This window comes from Lactuca virosa, chromosome 1 (assembly GCF_052849685.1).
Source record: "Lactuca virosa cultivar CGN04683 chromosome 1, Lactuca_virosa_CGN04683_v6, whole genome shotgun sequence".
Taxonomy (NCBI): Eukaryota; Viridiplantae; Streptophyta; class Magnoliopsida; order Asterales; family Asteraceae; genus Lactuca; species Lactuca virosa.
Window position 1 is genome coordinate 27,930,255 of NC_136426.1, and position 16,771 is coordinate 27,947,025.

Sequence of the window (16,771 nt, forward strand, 5' to 3'; positions counted from 1 at the left end):
TGTGGATACACTTTTTGAAAGTTTGAAAAAGAATACAGAAAAAAAAAATTAAACCTATTAAGTAAAAAATGAAAAGTTAGTTTGGGCAAATTAGGGTTAATTTAAATATCAATCAAGTTTCACATGTGTTCCATCTATGCACCTCAAAAGAAAATTAAAGTGGTTTTACTACTAAGTTTCATTTTTGTTGCACTTAAATACCTCAAGTTTAAATATTGTTCCTATTTATGAAAATTAATATTGTTTTTTTACCTTAAGTAAAAATTAAAAACTTTTAATTTTCTCCACTTTCTTTTGAAATGAGTTGGAACTTGGAAGATCCACCTAATCAGAAAAGTTCTATTTGGACGGCCTCTTTTTCTACATGTTTTCCACTTGTGATTGTTACAAAAGCATCACCAACAACCCACCTACATGTTCAAATGTACTCATTAATTATTTCTCATTCACAACATGAGCTTTTACGTCCATCTTTTTTCCATGCCCTTAAAATAATAGTCTTTTAGATCGAATAACCTTTACATTTAATTAAACCAATGTATAGAAACTCTAGTATACAATAATTTCCTTCTCCAGTACTAACAACCAGTCCATTGGTAGTGATGATACGTTTGTGCCAAGATAAAACTTTGATGACAATGAGCCTTGGATGCATCTCTTAGTTAGAACAAAAACGAAAGTATGTTAATATTTAGAGAAATATTTTATGAATTGCCGAGTATTGTCATAATCATTGTCAAATAAACAGTCAAACAAGTAAACAAATTAAATTTTACTTTTTTCACATATAAATAAAACAAAATTAAAACTTGAATGGTAAAACATCTTTAGAATAAAAATTGAGATATCTTAATGGAACAAACTTAAAACTTGCTTAGTATTTCATGAAATTAACCCGTCAAATTACATTAACCCTATTATCTATAGATATTTCAAATATTTTAAAATTGGTGTTTATACTTGCAAAAGCATCACTCTAACTTAGCCTCCGTCTTTGTCCAGTTTGATACATCTGTTGCTTGCTCTGAAAAGACGATAAAAGCCGTTAGTAATTCAACAAATCCTTTAACAACATATATTGTTAATTTGTTCACTATAGGATCCTACATTTCAGAAGTGGAAGAAAAAAAGATAAATAAAAGTTTGTGTATTGATAAGAAAGATGGCAAAGGTATGTGAGTGTTACCTAGAGAAACCTTGATGATTCAATACATGTCAGACTCCATTGTGTTCAGCCAGATGCCTTTGATATAACACAATTCCTTGGGTATTATTAACAATTTAAGATAAGATGCATGGTAATGCACACCTGCACCCAAATCATAAATAAATAACACAATCCTTTCAGGATAACAGTAAAAATAAAAATCCATCAAAGAAGATGTATACTGATAAAGAAAAGATTCGACTCAAAAGTTTTAGTTGTTTAAGGTTATGTATTTTCGATGCCCAATCTTTTCCATCTCTCTGATAGATGCAAGTATACTAATTTTGATCAGTAGGCGAACCCATACGGATTACAATAGAAAATTCAGTACATACAGAAGCAATCGAATCAAGAACTTACATAAGCATTCTCGAATTTGTCAACATCCATCAAGATGGTGTAGTCTCCGGCTTCTGGTGGGGCTTTGAAGTAGAACACCATCTTCGCTGTCTCCGCTCTCCACAAAGGACACTCTTTTCTCTTTTCCTCTTTCTAGGGTTTATTTTGTCGATCAAAATTGAAAAGAATCAGACGACCTTTTGAGCGTGCATAGATCTAGCAGCATAGAGGTGGAGCAATTACTTGAATCGGTGGTTTTCTTGAGGAAGGGCAAGTGTTAGAGAGGTGGCGTAAAACCATTGGGGAACAGATGCGGTGGAGAAAGCCGATGACTTTGAAGAGTTTTAGCTGAAGCCGAAGACCTGAAGCCGGCTTTATGAAAAGCAAAGGAGAAGCCGATAATTATCCCTCTTGTTTGAAATCATTACAATTTACACCCTTGGTCCCTTGCCATAACTCCTCTCATGTTCTACAGTTAAATACACAAAACACGTGGAGGGTATTTTGGTCTACTCATTTCTACCCAAATAGGCAAATATCGAGTTTCATGGTGCCTTCTATTTATTAACGCGGTCTGCACTCACTCTGTGGTGTATTTAATTAGCCAAAGTGCCCAACACACACTACGATAACGATTGTCAATTTCTAATATGTCGATCTCTCCATATCTCACAACAACACTAGAATCAAAAGAAGATGCAGACTACAACAAGATCTGCGAGGAGCACAAACACCTGATAGAAACAGTACCCAAAGGCAATGGATGGAGTATGCAACATCTCTACAACTACAATGGCTTCTGGTTACACCCCAACTCCATCAAAAATAACTTGCTTCTTCACGCATACTTCAAATCTCAACCCACCGACATCTTTTTAGCCTCCTTCATGAAGTCCGGAACCACCTGGCTCAAAGCCCTCATGTTCTCTACCATTAACCGCCACCGCTACACCTTCTCCGACCACCCTTTACACCACCATGGCCCACACGCAACTTTCCCTTACATTGACATCGAAACCTACCCTGCTATTTCCGACTTCACCCACTTGCCTGCTCCCCGAATGTTCGCAACCCATTACCCTCGCACCCTCTTATCTCCGTGCATTACCTCCTGCAAGTTCGTCTACGTCTGTAGGGACCCAAAAGACGTTTTGGTTTCAAAATGGCATTTCATGAGCAATCACAGATCCAAAGATCTACCTCCCTTCTCGTTGGATGAAGCGTTTGAGCTTTTCTGTCAAGGGATTTCGGACTACGGGCCATTTTGGGAACATGTTCTGTCATACTGGAGAGCGAGCCTGGAAACTCCGGACAAGATTCTGTTCTTGAAGTATGAGGAAATGAAGAAGCAGCCGGAGGTGGTGCTGAGGAAGTTGGCGGTGTTCATGGGGAAGCCATTCACAGCGGAGGAACTGGAGAAGAGGGTGGTGGAGAAAATTGTGGAGCTGTGTAGCTTCGAAATTTTGAGCAATCTTGAGGTGAACAAGAAAGGTGTTCAGAAGTTCGGTAAGTTTTTGGAGGTGGAGAATCGGCATTATTTCAGGAAAGGGGAAATTGGAGATTGGAAAAATTATTTGAGCGAGGAGATGAAACAACGCATCGATGGAATTACCAATGAGAAGTTGAAAGGTTCCGGATTGATCCTTGGAGTAAGCAGTCCTTGAGTCGATTAGTTAAAAGTTTTGGATTTGTTCTTTCATATTGCAAGTGATAGATGTTTTTTTGTAGACATCGGAAAGAAATATATGTTGTTCCACATAAAACTCCAACAAAACTGTAGTAGATAAATGAATGTACGTTATTCTGTAAGAGTGTAAGCTAATGTTAAGCTTAGGGTAGGGTAGAATCAAAATGGAAGAAAATCAGAATCGAAACAAAATTTGCAAAATCCTAACTAAAAAACTGATTCGTTCTAATCGAACTAAACAATATCTTAATACATTATCAATTTTATTACATTTGTTACTTGATTAATTAATGGTCTTAATTTGCACTTTTGATGACACTCAAATTAGTTGTATTGTAAAAGATAATTTTTTGTAGATATATTGTGAAACTAAAAAAAAATACCTTTGTCATGTTCTTATAGATTTTGATTTCAAGTAAAAACTATGTATCGACAGTGACGAAGTCAGGGTTAAAGTAAAGGGGTATTCCGCAAAAACAAGAAAATAATAAATAAAGTCAGGGTCAAAGTAAAGGGGTATCCGCGCAAAAAAAAAAAAATGATAATAAATAAAGTCATGTAATATACAATAAGAAAAAAATAAAAACCGGAATTTCATTAAACATAAAGTTCAACTTGTTTTAAAGTTCACCTCTTTACTCTTTCATTTTACGAAAACGATTAATTGCAAAGAGTGATAATCTATATCTGTAAAATCTGTTTCGATTCCGGTAATTAATTCTATTAATTGTTATAAAAGATAATATGTTTATTCAAAGAATAATGATTTAATTCTATTATTACTATGAGTATTACTTCTATTATTATTATTATTATTATCTTTTATAACAATTAATAGAATTAATTACCGGAATCGAAACAGATTTTACAGATATAGATTATCACTCTTTGCAATTAATCGTTTTCGTAAAATGAAAGAGTAAAGAGGTGAACTTTAAAACAAGTTGAACTTTATGTTTAATGAAATTCCGGTTTTTATTTTTTTCTTATTGTATATTACATGACTTTATTTATTATCATTTTTTTTTTTTGCGCGGATACCCCTTTACTTTGACCCTGACTTTATTTATTATTTTCTTGTTTTTGCGGAATACCCCTTTACTTTAACCCTGACTTCGTCATTGTCGATACATAGTTTTTACTTGAAATCAAAATCTATAAGAACATGACAAAGGTATTTTTTTTTAGTTTCACAATATATCTACAAAAAATTATCTTTTACAATACAACTAATTTGAGTGTCATCAAAAGTGCAAATTAAGACCATTAATTAATCAAGTAACAAATGTAATAAAATTGATAATGTATTAAGATATTGTTTAGTTCGATTAGAACGAATCAGTTTTTTAGTTAGGATTTTGCAAATTTTGTTTCGATTCTGATTTTCTTCCATTTTGATTCTACCCTACCCTAAGCTTAACATTAGCTTACACTCTTACACTCTTAACATTAGCTTACACTCTTACAGAATATATATATATATATATATATATATATATATATATATATATATATATATATATATATATATATATATATATATATATATATATATATATATGTCAAGGGGTAAATAGCAATTTCCAGAAACTATTTTAATTAGATAAATTGGCTTAAGGGTAGATTCCGTTTATATGCTAAACCCGAGTGGTCAATTGTGTCAAAAACGTAATATCTTCATTTGTTTGATAACAGCCAACGCAGCTGCGAATCCATGGCTTTTTTGCTCAATTTAAACATACAAGTGCTCCAATCTTTGAAAGCCTCTTAACCATTACCCTTAGTAACCTTCCCTTGGATCATTTGAATCGCTTCTCCCTCCCTCTTAGCTACCAAACCCGAGAGAAAAATACTGAAAAATGAGTGAGGTCGGCTAGGGTTTTAGTGGGGAAGAAGACACTTCAAACTCAACATAAACGAAATATACTACTGAAATTTTTTTAGGGGTATCCTGGGATACCCCACGCTCCAATGTGGATCCACCTATGTGTATCGAGTGTGTTTGGCAAAATTAGCTGATAGTGGATAACGAGTAGCGGGAGGCGGGTAGTTGGCAGCTGGTAGCATTTTGTTAAACGTTACGTGAGATAACTTTTAGATTTAAAGCGTTTTGTTTAAACTAAACACTAAAAGTCTCTAGTGCCAAATGAGGTTTTTTGTTCAAAACGTTACGTTTTATGAAACGTTAGAAGTTGGAAGCTTTCAAACGCTCTTTGACAAACACACACAATAAGATAACGAACTATAAGTGAACTAAAAAAAATTAAAACAACAAATCCTAATACAAAAAATAAAAAAAATAAAAAATAGCGAGGGAAGATCAAAAACCACACAACACGAGCACAAAATCTTAGAACTTAAATCATGATAATGGAAAAAAAAAATAATAAATAAATAAATAAATAAAAATCATAACCCTCTCCAGAGGGATACAATACTACGTCCATAGCTCTCCGTTGTCACTCCCGCCAGTCTTGTAATCTTGTCTCGGGTTGCTTGCTGACTCGATTAGTGTATGACTGTATGAGCCACAACTTTGCAGGTTGCTCTATCAACTTACGTTAATCAAATAAATATTTGTATAATTTCTAATTAATAAAATCAATTATTTCCATCGTCAAGATGACATTGTTGTGATCACTTCAAAATATAATTGACAAATGTGGACATGTCACATAATTATGGGGCAATATGGGGTGGCCGTTCATAAAAAGCAACATTTTTTTAATATTTATTTCACTAAAGGTATCGTCTCATCAATCATTCAAACACACAGCTTATGTAAGATATTTCTTCTTCATCGTTATATATATATATATATATATATATATATATATATATATATATATATATATATATAGAGGAGGGTTCAATTGAGAAAAAAAAAAAGGTTGAGAATGGGGGAATTATTCTCAGCCAATCATTTATTTTTGCCGCAAAAGCCTCCAACGTACCGGCGGAAATGGGAAACGAATGCACATGTGTTTTCCAACAAAACATGTTTCCTTAAACTATGCTAAGCATTACCTTAATATATACAAAAACATAGTTTTTTCGTTTTTTTTAATTTTTAAGAAGCTATTTTTATCGAAAAATGATTTTAAATATACCAAAATTCATGATTTTTTATTCTCTACAAATAGACATCCATATTGATATAGTTTTAAGATAAAATAAAAAAATTATTTTTTTTATATTTTCAGCTATCGTTATTCATAAGTGAATAAAAATGAATCAGGTTTTTACTACAGTACATTCGTTATTCACTTATTAATAAAAACTATGATTAATTTTTTTTACAATTTAAGTATCATTCATATATGAATATAGCATATACTAAACATATTATATTCATATTTAAATATTAGACGATGCATTCACTTGTGAATATTACATAGTATATTCACTTGTGAATGTTAAATGGTATATTCACTTATGAATATTAGATGATATTTTCATATGTGAATATTATATAGTATTACATGGTATATCACATGAGAATAGTACATAGTATATTCACTTGTGAATATTAGATCGTATATTCACGTATGAATAATAGTTGGTATATTCATATGTGAATATTGCACAGTATATTCATATATGAATATTACAAGGTGTTCTCAGAAATATATATAATTTTTATATGTTATTCACATATGAATAACATACAGACTTGCATATTTGTTTTGTGTTTTAATAATTACATATTGATTCAAGTGAGAAAACATATTCATATGTGAATATAACGTGGTAATTTAGTTTATGCATTTCATCAAACACTTGGAGTGCATACAAGTTAACTTTTTTAAAAATGTGATAAATATGATACTTTGACTATTTAAATCTTACAAAATAGTAGATTGGTAGAGAAATATATGAAAATTTTCAAACAAAAAATGATTTGATCTTTTTCTAACCTTAATTTCGATGTTTTATTTGATGAACGATGTTGAATGAATGATACGAATTGAATTTTTTGTTGATTATCGATGATGTTGTTCTAATGATGCTGGGAGTATAATTAATCGTAGATGTTGAAGATATGTTCGTATTCAAGCAGAATTGAAGGTTGGATTGAAAGAGCAAAAAACGAATGAATTTCAACTGTTATCTAATTCTCTACACTTACGTATTTGTGATTGAAGGCTATTATATCATATTTACAAGTTTGTCACCGTGTTCTTTATGTTTAGAGGCTAATTAAATGAGTGGCTGAGAATGATTCCCCTATTCACAACCTTTTTTATTTTCTCAATTGAACCCATCTATGTATATATATATATATATATATATATATATATATATATATATATATATATATATATACTAGGCGAATGCCCGTGCGTTGCGCAGAAACACCTATATAGTTGAAGTCTTTACAAATATATGTTTTTTTAAAATATAACAATAATGTTATTGTTACATTTGATATAATAATTTGTATACTAAATTGATATAATATATTGATTATTTTGAATTATATGATAATATATACATCTATTATAACTGCATTATCTCAATCGTTTGAATAACTTCTACCCGCGAGTTACACATGACTAAAATTAAATATAATACATGGTTTAATGTTATTTATAGTTATTGTTATTGTTAATAAAGTTTATAAAATTTATTTGCTTAATGTTTTAATTTTTGTCATTATAATTATTTAAAACATCGAACATTGTTTTTTGATTTTAAAGGTAACAATATAACCATTTATATATAGTTATTTTTAACTATTGTTATTGTAAGTTATTTTAAACTACTTATTTGAAAATTTTTAATGATTATAAAAATATCTTTGGGAAATATTTTAGTTAAAAATTGAGATTACAATTTAGTTTTTCCATTTATCACTACAATTTTATCACTTTTAACTATTTATAAAATATTCTTTGGTTTTTTTTAAGTGGAACTGAAATTTATATTTAAGTTGATACTGTAATGTTATATTTAAATTAACAATTCAAGTATTTTGTTTAAACTGTTCAAAAGTTGTAGCTTTAAACTGACAATAGTTTACATACAACAACATTTTAAATCTAATAAATTAAATATAATATGTTAAAAGTTAAAGACATAACTTTATAAGTAGAAGTAAATATATTATTTAAAAATTGAAATTTAGTTTATTTATGATTATACTTTAGGTTTGATATTTATTTAACTTTATTAATCAACTTATAATCATTATTAGAAAGACACTACAATTTATCACTTTAAACTATCTACAAAATATTTTTTGGGTTGTTTAAGGTAAAGTAAAATTTACATTTAAGTTGACCTATAATGTTATATTTAAATTAATAATTTAACTATTTTATACAAATTGTTCCAAAATTGTATCTTTAAAATGATAATCGTTTACATCCAACAATATATTAAACTAATAAATTAAGTATAATATGTTAAAAGTTAAAAACATAACTTTATAAGAAGAAGTAAAGATATTATTTTAATATTGAAATTTAGTTTATATATGATTACACTTTATGTTGATATTTATTTAACCTTATTAACCAACTTATAATTATTATTAGAAAGAAATTGAAAAGTCATGGGAGTTTCAAATGAATATGGTGAAAGGAAAGATGCATGGGAGTTTCAAATGCATGATGTTCAAGGAAAAATGCTAGCTTTATAAGATATATATATATATATATATATATATATATATATATATATATAGAGAGAGAGAGAGAGAGAGAGAGAGAGAGTGAGAGAGTGAGAGAGAGAAAGAGAGAGATAATACGGTTCAAATAAAACAGCAAGATATTGTGTGTTTTTTCGAAGCGAAAATTCATAAAGTCTACGGACCATCTTTGCAATCCTCTGCAGCAGAAAATGTGGATCAAACGGTTGCAGCCTGCAATAAGAAATATGTTTATTTTTTAACATCTGCAGACTGTAAATTGAAATTTAAATAAACTAATTTCATAAACTAAAAATAATTCTCAATACCAAAATTTTAATAATTCTAGTCTTAAAACATTATAAAAAAATACTAAAAAGAACATTTAAAAAAAACAAAAGTATAAAATTTCTAAAAAAATCTAAACAAAAAAATATAAAAAAAACACCAAAATTTTAATAATTCTAGTCTTAAAAGATTGAAAGAATACTAAAAAAATATAAAAAACAAAAATATAAAATTTCTAAAAAAATCTAAAAAACACATAAAAGAAGTTATCAGTTTTATTCTAGAAAAAACTAATTTTAACATAAAAAAAAGTAAACAATAAAAAAAATTAAGAAAATATTGCAAACAATGTCTACAAAGTTCGTACAAGAATTACACATGTTAAAAAAAATACAACCGAAAGTGAAAATATTATTAACAAAAACGGTAAAAAATTAAAAAAATCAAAGTTTTTTATTTTTTAAAAAATCAAGTTATAAAAAACTATGGAAACTATAAAAAGAAACTGTATCAATTTCGTAAATCAAAATTTAAAGAAAATCAAAGTTTAATAAAAAAAATATGTTATACCAAATTTCAAAAAAAATAACTTGTGAAAAAATGAAAGCTAAAGAGGTTTGGAGAGGCAAGTCAAGTGTCACATCCCCCAAACCAGACGGCGGAAACGTCCGGGGGTGGAGGACTTCATTTGTAGTATCACAACACATGCATCATAGTAATCAAAGTAACAACAACCATTGTATTTAGAAAGTATAAGTATTTACATATGTTCAATCATTGTATATTGAACCTAAAATAGTTATACAAAAGAAAATATAGCTCCATCTTCTCAAAAAGCTCGGGGAGTACCTGTGTATTATTTCCCTGAGAATACAAGTAATTTGAAAAGAGAGTATCAACATAAAGTTGAGTGAGTGCATATGTATTTATGTTTAAAAGGATGTTTCGGTATCTCGAATATGTATACTGTTCCAGAAAATCCTATATTTTCTGTTGTATATGAAAAGTAGTTTTATTCCCATAAAACCGTTCCATTTGTAAACCAATGTTCTGTATTTGTAAAACTTGTAACTGAGAGTGTGCCTGGTTTCACCAGCTGTTATTGAAAACTATATTGTACTATTGTAGGTTGTATTCTGTAAACTGGTACTTTGAAGGTGTACTTTCGTTTAGTTGATTATACACTAACATATTGTTAATATCTTTTTAATGATTTATTATAACCATACTGAGACATGATGGCCCGAAACAAACGCTTTGTCGGCGTTTAAACTGTTGATAACAATTGCCACTCATTGGCGTATATGCCTGACTGTAGCTAGCAGCATGAGTGTTGGGTTGTCAATCCCAATATAGATCTACACACAACTTGTTCGATCCCCTGGCTGGAGATTCTGGTTATAATGTCAGGACTTTACCTTGGTTGTCTAAATGAATTAAACAACCTGAATTGAATGACTCATAAAAAGCATATAAACGTTACATGTATATTAGTCATGAAAACCCAATCATTCTGAAATAAATGATTGACAGTATGTTCATGAATTAGTATTCCGAACATGTATTTGACAATTGTAAACCCTTGATTTGTTTTGAATCAAAACCCTTGTTTCTTGTAAAACAGTGTATTCTAGTATACTTGAATCATGAATTATTGTTCTATGTATCATAAATTATACCTATTATAATTTAAATGTACTTTCTGAATCGGTATTTAACTATTTTTGCATGTAACCCCTTGCTCAACATGTTACAAATGTATTTGAACTGATGAAATAACTTTTATATTTATATACATACACAATTCTATATATAAGTAAAATTTAAACGATACTCGGACAAATAATCGGTACTATAAGCCCACATTCAAACAAGGAAAAGGACCCAGAATGAATTATCAGTCCTAAGCCTTTTAAAACTTATTTATATACATACATATATATATATATATATATATATATATATATATATATATATATATATATATATATATATATATATATATATATATACAAATATGAATTTTGGGGAAAATATAAGTTTATAAAAGAGTTTAATGTTTTGAGTATTTTTGATGATTTAATGTCGTTTTATCATGATTTTATAACACAAAGTTCTTGTATTATACTTGTATTCCCCCCCCCCCCCCTTAAAACAGTAGAAATTATGAAAATACGGGGGGTATGAACTTACTTGATAGGTGGTGATTTGGATAGCGTTTCGTTTCCTGGAAAGGAGTTTATTTGACGAAAAACCGGCTTAAATCGAGCAGAGTTTCGACTGGAGAAAGTTGTTTTTCTCGGGAATCTCGGGGCTTCGAGGCTTGCTTAGGGTTTGAGATATGATACCGGGGCTTTGGGGGTTGTTTATAAGTTTATGGAAGTGAAAGGGGTGAAAAAGGATGAAAAATGGTGAAAGAAATGTGTAAAATCCGGAGAGTCTCGCAGGCCTTATATAGGCCGAAGCCTCGGATCCGAAGCTGGGAGAAGCTGCCGCGTGTTCGGACAGGTGGCGAGGGAAGAAGGCTCGCTTCGGACAGCTGGCTCGGTGTGTCGGATGGCCATTGGACCGAACTTCAGTCGAATTAGAAGAAGGCGCGTGTCCGAGGGGCGTGTTCCTGCGAGGGTGTCGACTGGCTATTGGACTGCAACTTCGGTCCAATTAGAAGGCGACACGGACAACTTCGGTCCAATCAGAAGGTGCCACGAGGCAGACACGGAGAAGCCTCGCATGCGAGGGTGACGTGGCCGAAGGTACACCATGCGAATTTTCCCGGTTTTCAACATTTCTCGATTTTTGTGCCCAAAACTTGCGAAATTCATAACTTTCGCATACGAGCTCCGTTTTCGACGTTCTTTAAATGCACGCGTAGGTAAATCTATACTCTACGACTTTTGTTTAGACTTCATCGGCTAATTTTGACTTTATTTTTAATATTATTATTTTTAACAGACCGGGACAGGAAATCCGTTAAAAGTTCATAACTTCTTCATCCGATGTCCGTTTTTGTCTGTCTTTTTACCGTTGCACTACTATTGACCAGACCTTCAATTCTCGTTTTGGTTGTGTCGGCTAAAAATCACTCGATCTTTATTTCGAGTTTTTAGCTGTATACTGCTATACTGAAACTTAGAAAAATCATAACTTCCTCATACGAAGTCAGATTTTGATGTTCTTTTTATGAAAGTTCTCGGTTTAACGTAATCTACAACTTTCATTTAGATTGTTATGGCTGAAAAGCCTTTTTATTGAAAATTCAGTTTTTACACTGAACGGTGTTTTGTCGGTTTTGTCGCGGATCTTCGATTGGTCATAACTTTTTCGTTATAACTCGGATTTTAGTGTTCTTTATATTTTTGGAAACCGTTTTACAATCTCTACCACTTGGTTCATCCCAATAGAGATTGTTTAATACTTTATTTTTGAGGGTCAATTATGTGAATATACACAGTATGCTAAAATTTCTCTTTATTATTTTAAAAAGAACTACAAATTGACCTACATTATTACATAGGTTTGAAATAATGGTTTGTTACATTATCCCCCCGTTAGAGAGAATTTCGTCCCGAAATTAGCATTACAGATAGACTAGGGAAAAAGATGTAGGTATTTCTGTTGCATTTGATCCTCCCGCTCCCAAGTGAATTCAGGTGCCCGTTTTGCATTCTAGCGAACCTTCACTATCGGGATACGGCTTTGTTTGGTTTTCTTAACTTCACTGTCTAGAATCTCTACGGGTTCTTCCACAAAATTGAGGCTCTCGTTTAACTCAATTTCCTCGAGTGGGATCACAAGAGTCTCGTCGGATAGACACTTTTTCAAGTTCGAAACGTGGAAGGTAGGATGAATGTTACTTAGTTCTTGGGGTAGTCGAAGTTTGTAAGCTACAGGACCGATTCTGGCAAGAATCTCGAATGGTCCTATGCACCTTGGATTCAATTTGTCACGCTTTCCAAAGCATATCATGCCCTTCCAGGGTGAGACCTTTAACAAGACGCGGTCACCAACCTAGAATTCCAAGGGTTTTCTCCTTTTGTCAGTGTAGCTTTTCTGTCTATCTCTGGAAGCTTTAAGTCGCTCCCCAATTTGTACGATCTTCTCGGTAGTTTCTCGAATAATTTCCGGACCAGTGAGAGCACTGTCAGGAGTTTGACCTCTAGCTAGCTACGTGTCACCCACTTCAGCCCAGCACAGAGGGGATCTGCACTTGCAGCCATAGAGGGCTTCGAATGGCGCAACCTTTATGCTAGTGTGATAATTGTTGTTAGAAGAGAATTCAACAAGGGGTAAATGAATATCCCATGCCTTTCCAAAGTCTATCACGCAAGCTCGTAACATGTCTTCTAATGTTTGAATCGTCCTCTCACTTTGTCCGTCGGTTTGTGGAGGGTAGGCTATACTCATGTCCAGCCTAGTTCCCAGATAGTTTTGTAAATACTGCCAGAAACGAGAGGTGAATCTACTATCTCGGTCTGAAATAATAGATATTGGCACACCATGCAGTCTAACAATATCCCTGAGGTAAGTTCTGGTTAGCTTCTCCATCTTGTCGGCTTCTTTTATTGGCAAGAAGTGTGCGGATCTGGTTAATCTGTCGACGATTATCCCCAAATAGTATCATAACCACCCGAAGTCTTGGGTAATTTGGTTATGAAATCCATTATAATCCGCTCCCACTTCCATTCAGGGATTTCAGGTTGTTGTAATAAACATGAAGGTTTCTGGTACTCTACCTTGAATTTGGCACAAGTAAGGCACTTGCCCACAAAGGTAGCGATTTCGGCCTTCATGTTAGGCCACCAATAGAGTTTCTTAAGGTCCAGATACATCTTGTCTGAACCTGGATGAATGGAGTATCGGGTTTTGTGAGCTTCATTCATAACCATGTCTTTATAACCACCGAACTTTGGCGTCCAGATCCGGTTCATGAAATAATAGACTCCATCATCCCCGAATTCGAAGTTCTTATCTATTCCTCTCAGAGTTTCACCTGCCACGTTTTCGGGTTTCAAGGCTTCAAGTTGAGCTTCTTTGATCTGTGTGGACAGATGTGAATGGATTGTCATGGTCAACGACTTTACTCGGCTTCCCGAATATTCTTTTCTGCTAAGGGCGTCAACTACTACATTTGCTTTACAAGGGTGGTAAAGAATTTCACATTCGTAATCGTTTAGTAGCTCCGCCCATCGTCGTTGTCTCATGTTCAGCTCTTTTTGATCGAAGATATGATGGAGAATTTTATGGTCCGTGAATATTGTGCATTTCATGCCATATAAGTAATGTCTCCAGATCTTCAGAGCAAAGACCACCGCTCCTAGCTCAAGGTCATGTGTTGTATAGTTGACTTCATGTGTATTTAGCTGTCTTGAGGCATAGGATATAACCTTTCCTCTTTGCATAAGAACACATCCAAGTCCTGGATTAGAAGCATCACAGTACACTACGAAATCCTCTGTCCCTGCGGGTAGAGACAATATCAGTGCACTGCACAAGGCTTGTTTGAGCGTTAGGAATGTTGTTTCTTGCTTCTCTCCCCAACTAAAAGTTACACCCTTTTGCGTCAGGGTGGTAAGCGGTTTAGCGATTCGGGAGAAATTTTGGATGAATCTGCGATAGTAGCCAGCAAGACCTAAGAATTGTCGGATTTCTATAGGTGTTTTGGGTGCTGGCCAGTTTTCAATTGCCTTGATTTTGGAAGGGTCCACGTGTATTCCTTCTGAACTGACCACGTGACCTAGGAATTCAACCTTCCTAATCCAAAACTCTCACTTTGAAAACTTCGCATAGAGTTTTTCTGTTCTAAGGGTTTGTAATACTTGACGAAGATGTTGGTCATGTTCCTCTTTGCTTCTTGAGTAGATAAGGATGTCGTCAATGAAGACTATGACGAATTTATCCAGGAATAGACGACATACTCTGTTCATTAGGTCCATGAACACAGCAGGTGCATTCGTCAATCTGAATGGCATCACTATAAACTCGTAATGACCATAACGAGTTCTAAACGCGGTCTTGGGAATGTCTTCCTCCAAAATCCGTAACTGGTGATACCCGGATCTTAAGTCTATTTTCGAGAAGTAGTTCGCACCTTGAAGTTGGTCGAACAGATCGTCAATGCGAGGCAGAGGATATCGATTCTTGATGGTAAGTTTATTCAGCTCGCGGTAGTCTATGCACATGCAGAATGATTCATCCTTCTTCTTTACGAACAAAACTGGTGCTCCCCAAGGTGAGAAGCTTGGTCTTATGAAACCTTTGCTTAGGAGTTCGTTAAGATGGCTGGATAATTCCTGCATTTCATAAGGTGCAAGACAACAGGGGGATTTGGCTACAGGGGTAGCTCCAGGGATTAAGTCGATTCGGAATTCGACTTGACGTTTGGGAGGTACTCCTGGAAGATCATCGGGAAAAATATCGGGAAAGTTGCAGACCTCAGGAATGCTCACGATATCTTTCATTTCTTGCTTTTTGTCTACCACGTGAGCTAAGAAAGCACAGTACTCTTTGCGAAGGTACTTATGTACCTTGATGCAAGAAATGATCTGAAGGTTCGTTCCGGGTTTGTCGCCATAGATAATAAGAGTTTTATTAGTTGGCAAGTTTAAGCGAATAGCTCTTTCATAGCATAGGATGTCGGCATGGTTGGGGCATCCAATCCATACCTATTATGATGTCAAAACTTTTGATAGAGACCGGCATAAGGTCTATTGGGAAAGACAAGTCATTCAAGGTAAGGGTACATCCTATGTATATATCCTTGGTGGATTCAGATTTCCCGTTAGCCATTTCTACTGTGAAAGTTTCATTTAGTGGTTGGGAGTTTTGATTTAGTAGATGTTTAAAATTATGGCTCACGAAGCTCCTCTCAGCACCACAATCAAATTGAATGCATGCATAAGTATTGTTGAGAAGGAGCGTACCCGTGACCACTACAGGGTCTGCCACCGCTTCTTCATGACCCAGTGCTAGAATCCTCCCAACTCCATCGGTATTTCCAGCTTTTGGACAATCTTTCTTGAAATGACCCACATCACCACATTGGTAGCATGCTCGACCTACTCCAGCGGCAGGTACTTGGTTAAGTGGTTGAGGTGGTGTTCTACATAATCGAGCAGTATGCCCTTTCCTGTTGCAGTTACGGCACTGCATTTCTTGGCAATTTCCGTTGTGGTGAAAATTGCACTTGTTTCATTTAGGGAGGTTACCAGCATAGGGCTTAGTTGGTGCCAGGTTATTAGGGACAGCAGCAGGTATGGTAGCAGGTACAGTAGTGGCATGGACTGCCACTACTTGTTGCTTCTTTGAAGGTTCCAGAGGAGATTTGCCCTTCCTCTTGTTCCAACCCTTCTTCTTGTTTTTGTTGTTGTTCTTATTGGGTTGTTCTGGAGCAGTAACCACAGAGTTTTGACGGGCTCCGTGGTCGATAAGAGATTGTGCCAGCTCTTTGGCACTGTCAAAAGTAACAGGCCTAGAAGCAATGACACTTGCCTGTATCTGGGGCGACAGTCCCCAAATATACCTTTCAATCTTTTTGTTCTCCAGAGCAACCATTTCAGGACACAAAATCGCCAAGTCACAGAACCGATTCGTGTAAGTTGTTATGTCTGCACCGGCCATG

At 33.7% G+C, this 16,771-nt stretch overlaps 1 long non-coding RNA gene and 1 pseudogene across 1 annotated transcript; one reads left to right on the forward strand and one right to left on the reverse strand.

Moving 5' to 3' along the window:
• Window positions 1-875: 875 nt before the first annotated feature.
• LOC145159654 (uncharacterized) lies at window positions 876-1,962 on the reverse strand. Its single transcript, XR_013737850.1, has 3 exons — window positions 1,568-1,962; window positions 1,187-1,309; window positions 876-1,024 (listed from the first exon to the last, which is right to left on the reverse strand). It is a non-coding gene; the product is annotated as an uncharacterized LOC145159654 (long non-coding RNA).
• Window positions 1,963-2,131: 169 nt separating this feature from the next.
• Window positions 2,132-3,355, forward strand: LOC145159571 (cytosolic sulfotransferase 5 pseudogene; annotated as a pseudogene).
• Window positions 3,356-16,771: the final 13,416 nt, after the last annotated feature.